The sequence below is a fragment of the Trichosurus vulpecula genome, chromosome 9 (genome assembly GCF_011100635.1).
Source record: "Trichosurus vulpecula isolate mTriVul1 chromosome 9, mTriVul1.pri, whole genome shotgun sequence".
NCBI lineage: Eukaryota > Metazoa > Chordata > Mammalia > Diprotodontia > Phalangeridae > Trichosurus > Trichosurus vulpecula.
The window spans coordinates 114255355-114263314 of NC_050581.1; positions in this window are offsets into that span (position 1 = coordinate 114255355).

Consider the following 7960-nt stretch of genomic DNA (forward strand, 5'->3'; position numbering starts at 1 on the left):
GAGACTGTTGATTACCCTCTCCTCCTTGAGACTCTCATCTCTAGGTTTTTGGGACACCACTCTCTTGTGGTTCTCCTACTTATCTGCCTGATTCTCCTCCAGATCACAGCCTCTACCACAGGTGTCCCTCAACTTTCTGTCCTGGGTACTCCTCTCTTCTCTCTCTATACTACTTTACTTGGTGCTCTCTTCAGCTCCCATGGATTTAATTACCATCTCTAAGCCAATGAATCTCAAATCTACCTATCTCAACCCAACTTCCCCGCTGATCTCCAATCTTGTATCTCCAATTGCTTTTCATACATCTCATATTTCCAACTGCCTTTGGATGTCTGGTAGACATCTAAAACTAAATGTGCCCAAAACAGAACTCATTATCTTTCCCCCTAAAGTGTCCCCCCCCACCCACTCCAACCTTCCCTGTTACTGTCAAGGGAAAAACCATCCTCCTAGCCTCCCAGGCTTGCAATCAAGTAGTCATCCTGGATTCTTCACTATCTCTCAAGCCCCCATAACTGAGCTGTTGCCAGCGCCTGCTGAATTCACCTTTGCCCCTTTTTCTACACTGCCTCTGAGATCAAGCTGGTGTGGGCCCCTCATCATCTCACACTTAGATTATTGCAATAGCCTGCTAATGGGTCTGCCTCCCTTAGGTCTTACCTCACTCTAATTCATCCTCCATTCAGCCACTAAAGTGATTTTCTTAATTAATTTACTTTTTAAAAAAATTTAATATTTTTTTTAATTCCAAATTTTCTTTCTCCCTCCAGTCCCACCTCCACCCACTGAAAAGATATGCAATACAATACCCATCATACATGTGAAGTTATACAAAGGCATTTCTGCATTAGCCGTGTTGCAAAATAAATAAAGTGAAAAAAATATGCTTCAGTCTACAGTCCGAGTTTATCGGTTCTCTCTCTAGAGGTAGATGGCATTTTTCATTATGAGTCCTTTGGAATTATCATGGATTATTGTATTGATCAGAGTAGCTAAGTCTTTTACAATTGATCATTGCTATAATATTGCTTCACTGTGTACAATGTTCTCCTAGTTTTGCTCACTTCAGTTTGCATCACCTCATAAAAGTCTTCCGAGGCTTTTCTAAAAGCATATTTAAAGTGATTTTCTTAAAGCTCAGGTTGGACCATATCTCCTCTGTCTCCCCCTCCTCACCCTTCCCTCTCACTCCAGTGCTTCTTTATTGCCTCAAGAATCACATACAGAATTCTCTGCTTGGTGTTCAAGAACCTTTATAATCTACCTTCCTCCTACTTCTCCTGTCTTCTTACACCTTAGTCCCTGATATGTACTGTGCAACCTAGTGACACTGACCTCCTCGATGTACCATGAACAAGACACTCCATCTCTCAGCTCTGAGCATTTTCTCTGGCTGTCCCCCATGCCTGGAATGCTCTCCTGTTTCATCTTTACCTTCTGACTTCCCTGGCTTCCTTCATTCACATCTCAACTAAAATCCCATCTTCTATGGGAAGTCTTTCCCAACTCCTTCCTTCTGCTAATTGTTTTCTATTTTCCTTGTATCTAAGTTGTTTGTATGTCATTGTTGATTTGTTATATCCCCTATTAGATTGTAAGATCTTTGAGGGTAGGGACTATTTTTGTACCTGCAGCATTTAGCGCAGTGCCTGACACATAGTAGGCCCTTAATAAGTGTTAGTTGACAGTTTGAAGCAGAGAGTATAAATAGCTTAGTAAATTTCCCTGTATATCTCTAAATTGAATGTATAACTCTAAATCGTACCATTTTACAGCTCCACACTGATGTTTCAGTTTGCCTGTCCTCACACAGCCCCTCCAACATTGACTTTTTCCATCTTTTACTATTTTTTGACAATTTGATAGCCAGGTATCTTGTTTTAATTATCTTAATTTTAATTTAATGATCTTATCTCAATTTAACTGTCAGTTACCTTAACTTGCATTTCTCTTATTATTAATGATTGAGATAATTTTCTCTAATATGTTCTCAAGTCAGTAGTTATATCCCTCCTTTAGTAACTGGAAAAGAGTTTGTTTTATGACACCAGCATATTAGTCATTCTTCTACAATGCCAATGATCACATCATATGTCCATGTTGTCTGGTAGGATTGAAAAGAGAAAAAAACCTCACTCATGAATTGGTAGAAGACACATAAGAACCTGAATTAATCAAAAATGGAGATTGTAATCCACCTCTTCAACAACAGCAGCTTCTTTGCATTTAAAACAAGTTTTCTGATTTCATTTGGAGGAGCAAAAGATCTAGAATATCAAAGAAAATGGAAAAAATACAGGAATAAAAGGGGAAAAGCACTTCCAGATCTCAAACTGTATCATAAAGCAGTAATCACCAATATTGATTGGCATTGGTTAAAAAAAAAACAGAAAAAAATAGAAGAGAATTGAGCAATGGAATGGACATTGGGAAATGTAGGTGAAGTAAAAACAAAAGATACAAATTTTATTTTTAAAAGTTTTTTTCATCCAACATTTTATTAAGACTGCTCTGTAAGTCTACTTGGTGCTCAGGGAGATTCAAGGATGAGTCATCCTATGTTGAAAAATAATTTGAGAACCGAAAAAAAATTAAGGGAAAAACCACCCACCTCATCTTTTTTTTTTTTCCTAGTTTGAGGAATATAAACACTGACTTAGCTGCATATCTCAATACAATTTTTTTTCATATTGGCCTGCCAAAGTCTAATTACTTTCTTCTTTAAAAAACACATTTTTTCGTTTATCACTAAAATAGGTCAGATTTTAAAATTCAGATGCTTGCTTTCTTGACACAAAAGTATGTTTCTTTTGTTAAAAAAGAAACTTGTTTGTTGCTAAAGTAAGATGCAGCCAGAATAAATAAGCTTATTTTAGTAACATAAAACCATTGAAATGTCTGTGGCCTTTTAGTGATGATTGTTTTCTTGTCCCTACAATGTGACAAAAATGCTCTTCAGATCATTGCTATTATCCAACTTTAAGGTTGGACTGGGAAAATTTTACCGACAAATGAATTGACAAATGTCAATTTCAGGATCAAGAGATCCTAGACTTCCGGATGAAAGGAATCTTAGAGAACACCCCCTATATCAAGTGAGAAGATTACATGTATTATTGGGGAATAATAGGAGCTAACATTTACATATTGCCTTAAGATTTGCAAAGTACCTTACAAATATTATCTCATTTGATCCTTACGATAACCCTGGGAGGTCAAGGTTATTATTATCCCCAATTTACAGGTAAAGAAACTGAGGCAGACCAGTTTTAGTGACTTGTCCAGGATGACACAACTAATAATTGTCTGGCACTGGATTTGAACTTAGGTCTTTCTGACTAAATGTCCATCACTCTACCCAATGTGCCACCTACCTTTCCTTGACTAGTCATTAAAAAAAAAAAGATGAAAAGCCATCTAATCCAAACTAATAAGAATGTATCTAATACACACTACATGAAAGGCAGGTGCTGAGGATACAGACATAAAGTGATAAGCAGCGCTTGTCCTCCAGCTGGCATCCTCTTGGCGGGTTACCCCCACTGGCATGCTGTAGGTAGCTTTTGAGGGTTGATTGTTCAGCTTTCATTGTGAGTATTTATATCTCAGAAATAGGCGAATGCTATAAATCAACATTGAATTTTTTTTATTGTATTTACCATTTAGACTTAAGGAAATGATGGAGGAAATATTGATAATGCAGATTAAACTTGATGCATACTTTTTTTTTTCCTGGATGGCCAATTGTTAAATATTCACTGGCATACTCCCAGTATCTATTCTCAGATGAGTATACACATGATTATTTGGGGAGATTGAGAATATGAACAAATAGAGATATCAGGACAAGTTTCCTATAGGAGGTAGCGTGTTAGCAGAGACTTAAAGAAAACCAGGGATTCTAAGAGGTGACAAAAGTGCACAATGAACAGCCTGTACAAAAGTATGGAGGTAGGAAATGAAGGGCCAATTTAGAGAACAATAGGTAAGCCAGTTTGGTTAAAATATAGATTGTGTGAAGGAGAGTAGTATGCTATACCCCTGGAAGAGCAGGCTGGAGCGAGATTGAGGAGAGCTTGAAATACCAAGATGAAGAGTTTATATTTTTCCTTAGAGCCAACAAGGAGTCACTGAATATTCCAGAGCAGGAGAGTGCCGCCATCAGATACGTACTTCAGAAAGATTACTCTGGCAGCTTTGTGGAAGATGAGTTGCAGACTGAGGGAGGGACACCAGAAAGTCAGGCTATTGGCTCAGGAGAGAGGTGATGAAGACCACAGTTGTGGTCATGTTAGTGGATAGAAGAGAATGGATGAGAGATAGAGAAGAGAATGGATGAGAGGCAGAGAAGAGAATGGATAAGAGACAGAGAAGAGAATGGATAAGAGACAGAGAAGAGAATGGATAAGAGATAGAGAAGAGAATGGATTAGAGATAGAGAAGAGAATGGGTAAGAGATACATGCTGAGGAAGACTCAACAGGAGAAGGCAGCAGTTAGGGAAGAAAGAGAAAACTCAAAAACAATGAGGCAATACCAAGCTAGGGGACTGGAAGGAGGGTGATGGCTTTAACAGAAACAGGGAGATTTGGAGGAGGAATGGGTTTACCAGAGAAAATAATGACTTATTTTGGACATGCTGAGGTCGAGATGCTATGGGATATGCATTTGGACACATCTAACAGGCTGCTGCTAATTTCAAACTGAAGTTAAGGGATGTTAGACTGGAGAGAACACATCCGGATACAGAGACCTGGGAGTCATCCGCATGGAGCTGTTAACTGAACCGATGAGAGATGATGAGATCACCAAGATGGTATGGAGGGGGAAGAGGAGAGGGTGCAGGACAGAGAAGTGGGGGCAACCACACTTAGGGGTTGTTAGACAGATGATAATCCAGCAAAGGAGACTGAGTAGGAGGGCAAGCAGGAGAGAGCAGTGTCCCTAAGGAAGGAGAGTATACAAGAAAGGATAGGGAGCGGGATTAATCGGCAGTCTCAAATGTGGCAGAGAGGTCAAGAAAGATGAAGATGGAGGAAAGGATGTTGGCTTCGATGATGCAGAATTTTGGAGTGACTTTGAAGAGAGTAGTTTTAGTGGTGGGGTGGGCTCAGAAGCCAGATGGCTAAGAGTAAGTGGGAAGAGTGAAGACTGCTTTTTCTAGGATTTTGGTCGTAAACTATAGCAAAGGTAGAAAATAGGAGCCTGAGGGATGATAGGATCAAGACAAGGTTTTTTTTAAGGATGGAATATTAAACCTTGGGCATGCTTATATAGCCAGAAGGGAAGGACTCAGTAGAGAAGATTATGGGAATATGGGTCTAGAGCTAAAAGGGACCTTAGAGGTGATGATTCCAACCTCCTCATTTTACAGATGAGGGAATTGAGACCAAGAGATGTGAAATTTCTTCACCAGGGTCGCAAGGTCACTAAGAGTCTGGGGTGGGATTTTAACACAGGTCTAGACGAGTTGAGCTTATGCTCACTTATTCATCAAAGGAGAGTTTGTCCCAAGATGAGAGTTCCCAAACTGGTTGGGTCTATTCCCCCAGGGCCTGAGGGCCGTTTTCTTGCAGTCTGATCTGGAGGTGCTTGTCCAGATGAGAAGTGAGGTAGCTGCAGAACAGATTGTAAGATGTCAAAGTCAATGCCTGGATGGGTTAGGAAAAATGGTTTGTGAACTTAGAACCTTGTAGTTAGAATAATTGCTAGAGCTTTAGGAAACTTTTAACTTGACAGATTACAAATGCCACAAAAAAAAAAAAAATCCTAGAGAGACCAGATATTTACTAACTTTTGCAGGCAACTGAGTTTTCTTTTCTTTTAAAATTTAAAAATAAATATTTCATTGATTTTTAAAATTATTTCCCAATGCATTCCATCTTCCATAGAATCCTTCCTTGAAATAAAACAAATCAATGAACAGATATATCTGAGAGAATATGCCTCACTCTGCTCCAGGGGCACACCACTTCTCTGTTTAGAGAAGAGGTGTATCACCAAGATGTTCATTGTAGTCACAATTGATCATTGCCTTGACTGGAGTTTTGAAGTCTTTCAGAGGTGTTTTCCCTTATCCTGTTGTTGTCATTGTATAAATTGTTCTCCTGTTCACTTTACTCTTCAAAATGGCTGGGTCTTCCAAACACGTATATGGTGGCTGCTGTGGGCTGAAAACCAAGTGTATGCATCTATACACAGCTAAACCCTTTTAGAATTGGATGCTGCCACTGAATATGGATACTTGGGAAGCCTGCTAGCCAACATTTTATCAAATAATTATCTGAAAGCATACTCTGAGGAAGCTGCCACAGAAGTGGTGACCATATAAGGTTTAAGTCTAGACCAAACAGAAGGTTGACAGGGTGGTGATCACGTCCTTCTACGTAGGTCCTAAATCTGCTAATTTTCACATCTGGCTGTTACAAGTGTTTCAAATGCTGTTAGAAGTCTGCCTAGGGGTTCTGGAATGGTGGCGCATGATGGTAATCCCAGCTACTAAGGATGCTGAAGCTAGAGGATCCCTTGAGTTCAGAAGTTTTGAGCTAAAGTAAGCTGTACTGAGGGGGTGTCCAAATTAAATATAGCATCAATATGATGAGTCCCTGGGAACTGGTAGCTATTGTGGGGAGGACCAGAGGAGGAGTGAACTTGACCATATTGGAAATGGAGCAGGTCAAAGTTCAATTCCAGCCTGTGTGAGAAAGGGAGAGTCTTTAAAAAGAAAAGTAAGAAAAGAGAAAGGGAAGGGGGAAGAGGGAAGGGAAGGGAAAGAAAAAGGGAAAGGAAAGGGAAGAAAAAGGAAGGGAAGGGAAAAGGGAAGGAGGAAGGGAAGGGAAGAAAAGATAGGAAAAGAAAAGAAGTTTACTAGGAGTCATATTTACCATGGTGGGGGGAGGGGGGAGGGCGTAACTTGGTGTTATATATACACTTTTAGAAATTATTTTATTTTCCGATGCCTTCTTAAAACATCATATTGATTTCTAAATATGTCTCCTCCTCCCTCTCTCTCTTACCCAGTAAGCCATGACAAAAATTTTGAAAGAGAGAAAATCGTTCAACAAAACTAATGACTCCATCATTGTCTAGTTATGCACACAATGTTCCACATCCTTGGTAGTTCCACATCTTTAGTTCCCCACCTCTACAACGAAGGGAGAAATATATGCATATATACATACATACACACATACATACACATTCACAATGCTCATACACATAGCCATATAAACACATGCACACATATGCATACATACGTACACATACATACATACATGTGCGCGCGCACACACACACACACACACACACACACACACACATACACACAACTCTTCTCCAGACCCAAGCTTGGTCATGATACTTATACAGAATTCAATTTCTATGCTGAACTGTTGGTGATTCAGCGCGGGCATTTATTGTTGAAATCCCTCCCTTAATCATTGCCAGAGTTTTCTTTTCTTTTTTTTTTTTTTGGAGCGGGGAAGGCAGGGCAATTGGGGTTAAGTGACTCTTCCAAGGTCACACAGCTAGTAAGTGTGTCAAGTGTCTGAGGCCAGATTCGAACTCATGTCCTCCTGACTCCAGGGCTGGTGCTCTACTCACTGCACCATCTAGCTGCCCCGATTGCCAGAGTTTTCTTGAAAGGTCTAGGAAGTTTTTTCAGGGGGTAGCTGGAGGACCTTTTCACAAAAATTCTAAATTTAAAATTAATCTCTCTCAGCCTCAGTTTTCTTACTTGTAAAAGGAGAGTGCTGGACTGAATGATTTTTGAGGCCCCTTGTAGCCCTAAATCCTTACTGTTCTATCTAGCGTGCAGAGTGGAAAGGAAAGAAGGAGTTCCAGAACCAGGCATTCAAAGAGGCCATGTGTTGTAAATGGTCTTATAATCAGTCCATCAATTAATCAGTCAATAAGCATTTATTTAGAGCCTACTATGTGCCAGGCACCCAGCATAAAAAGTC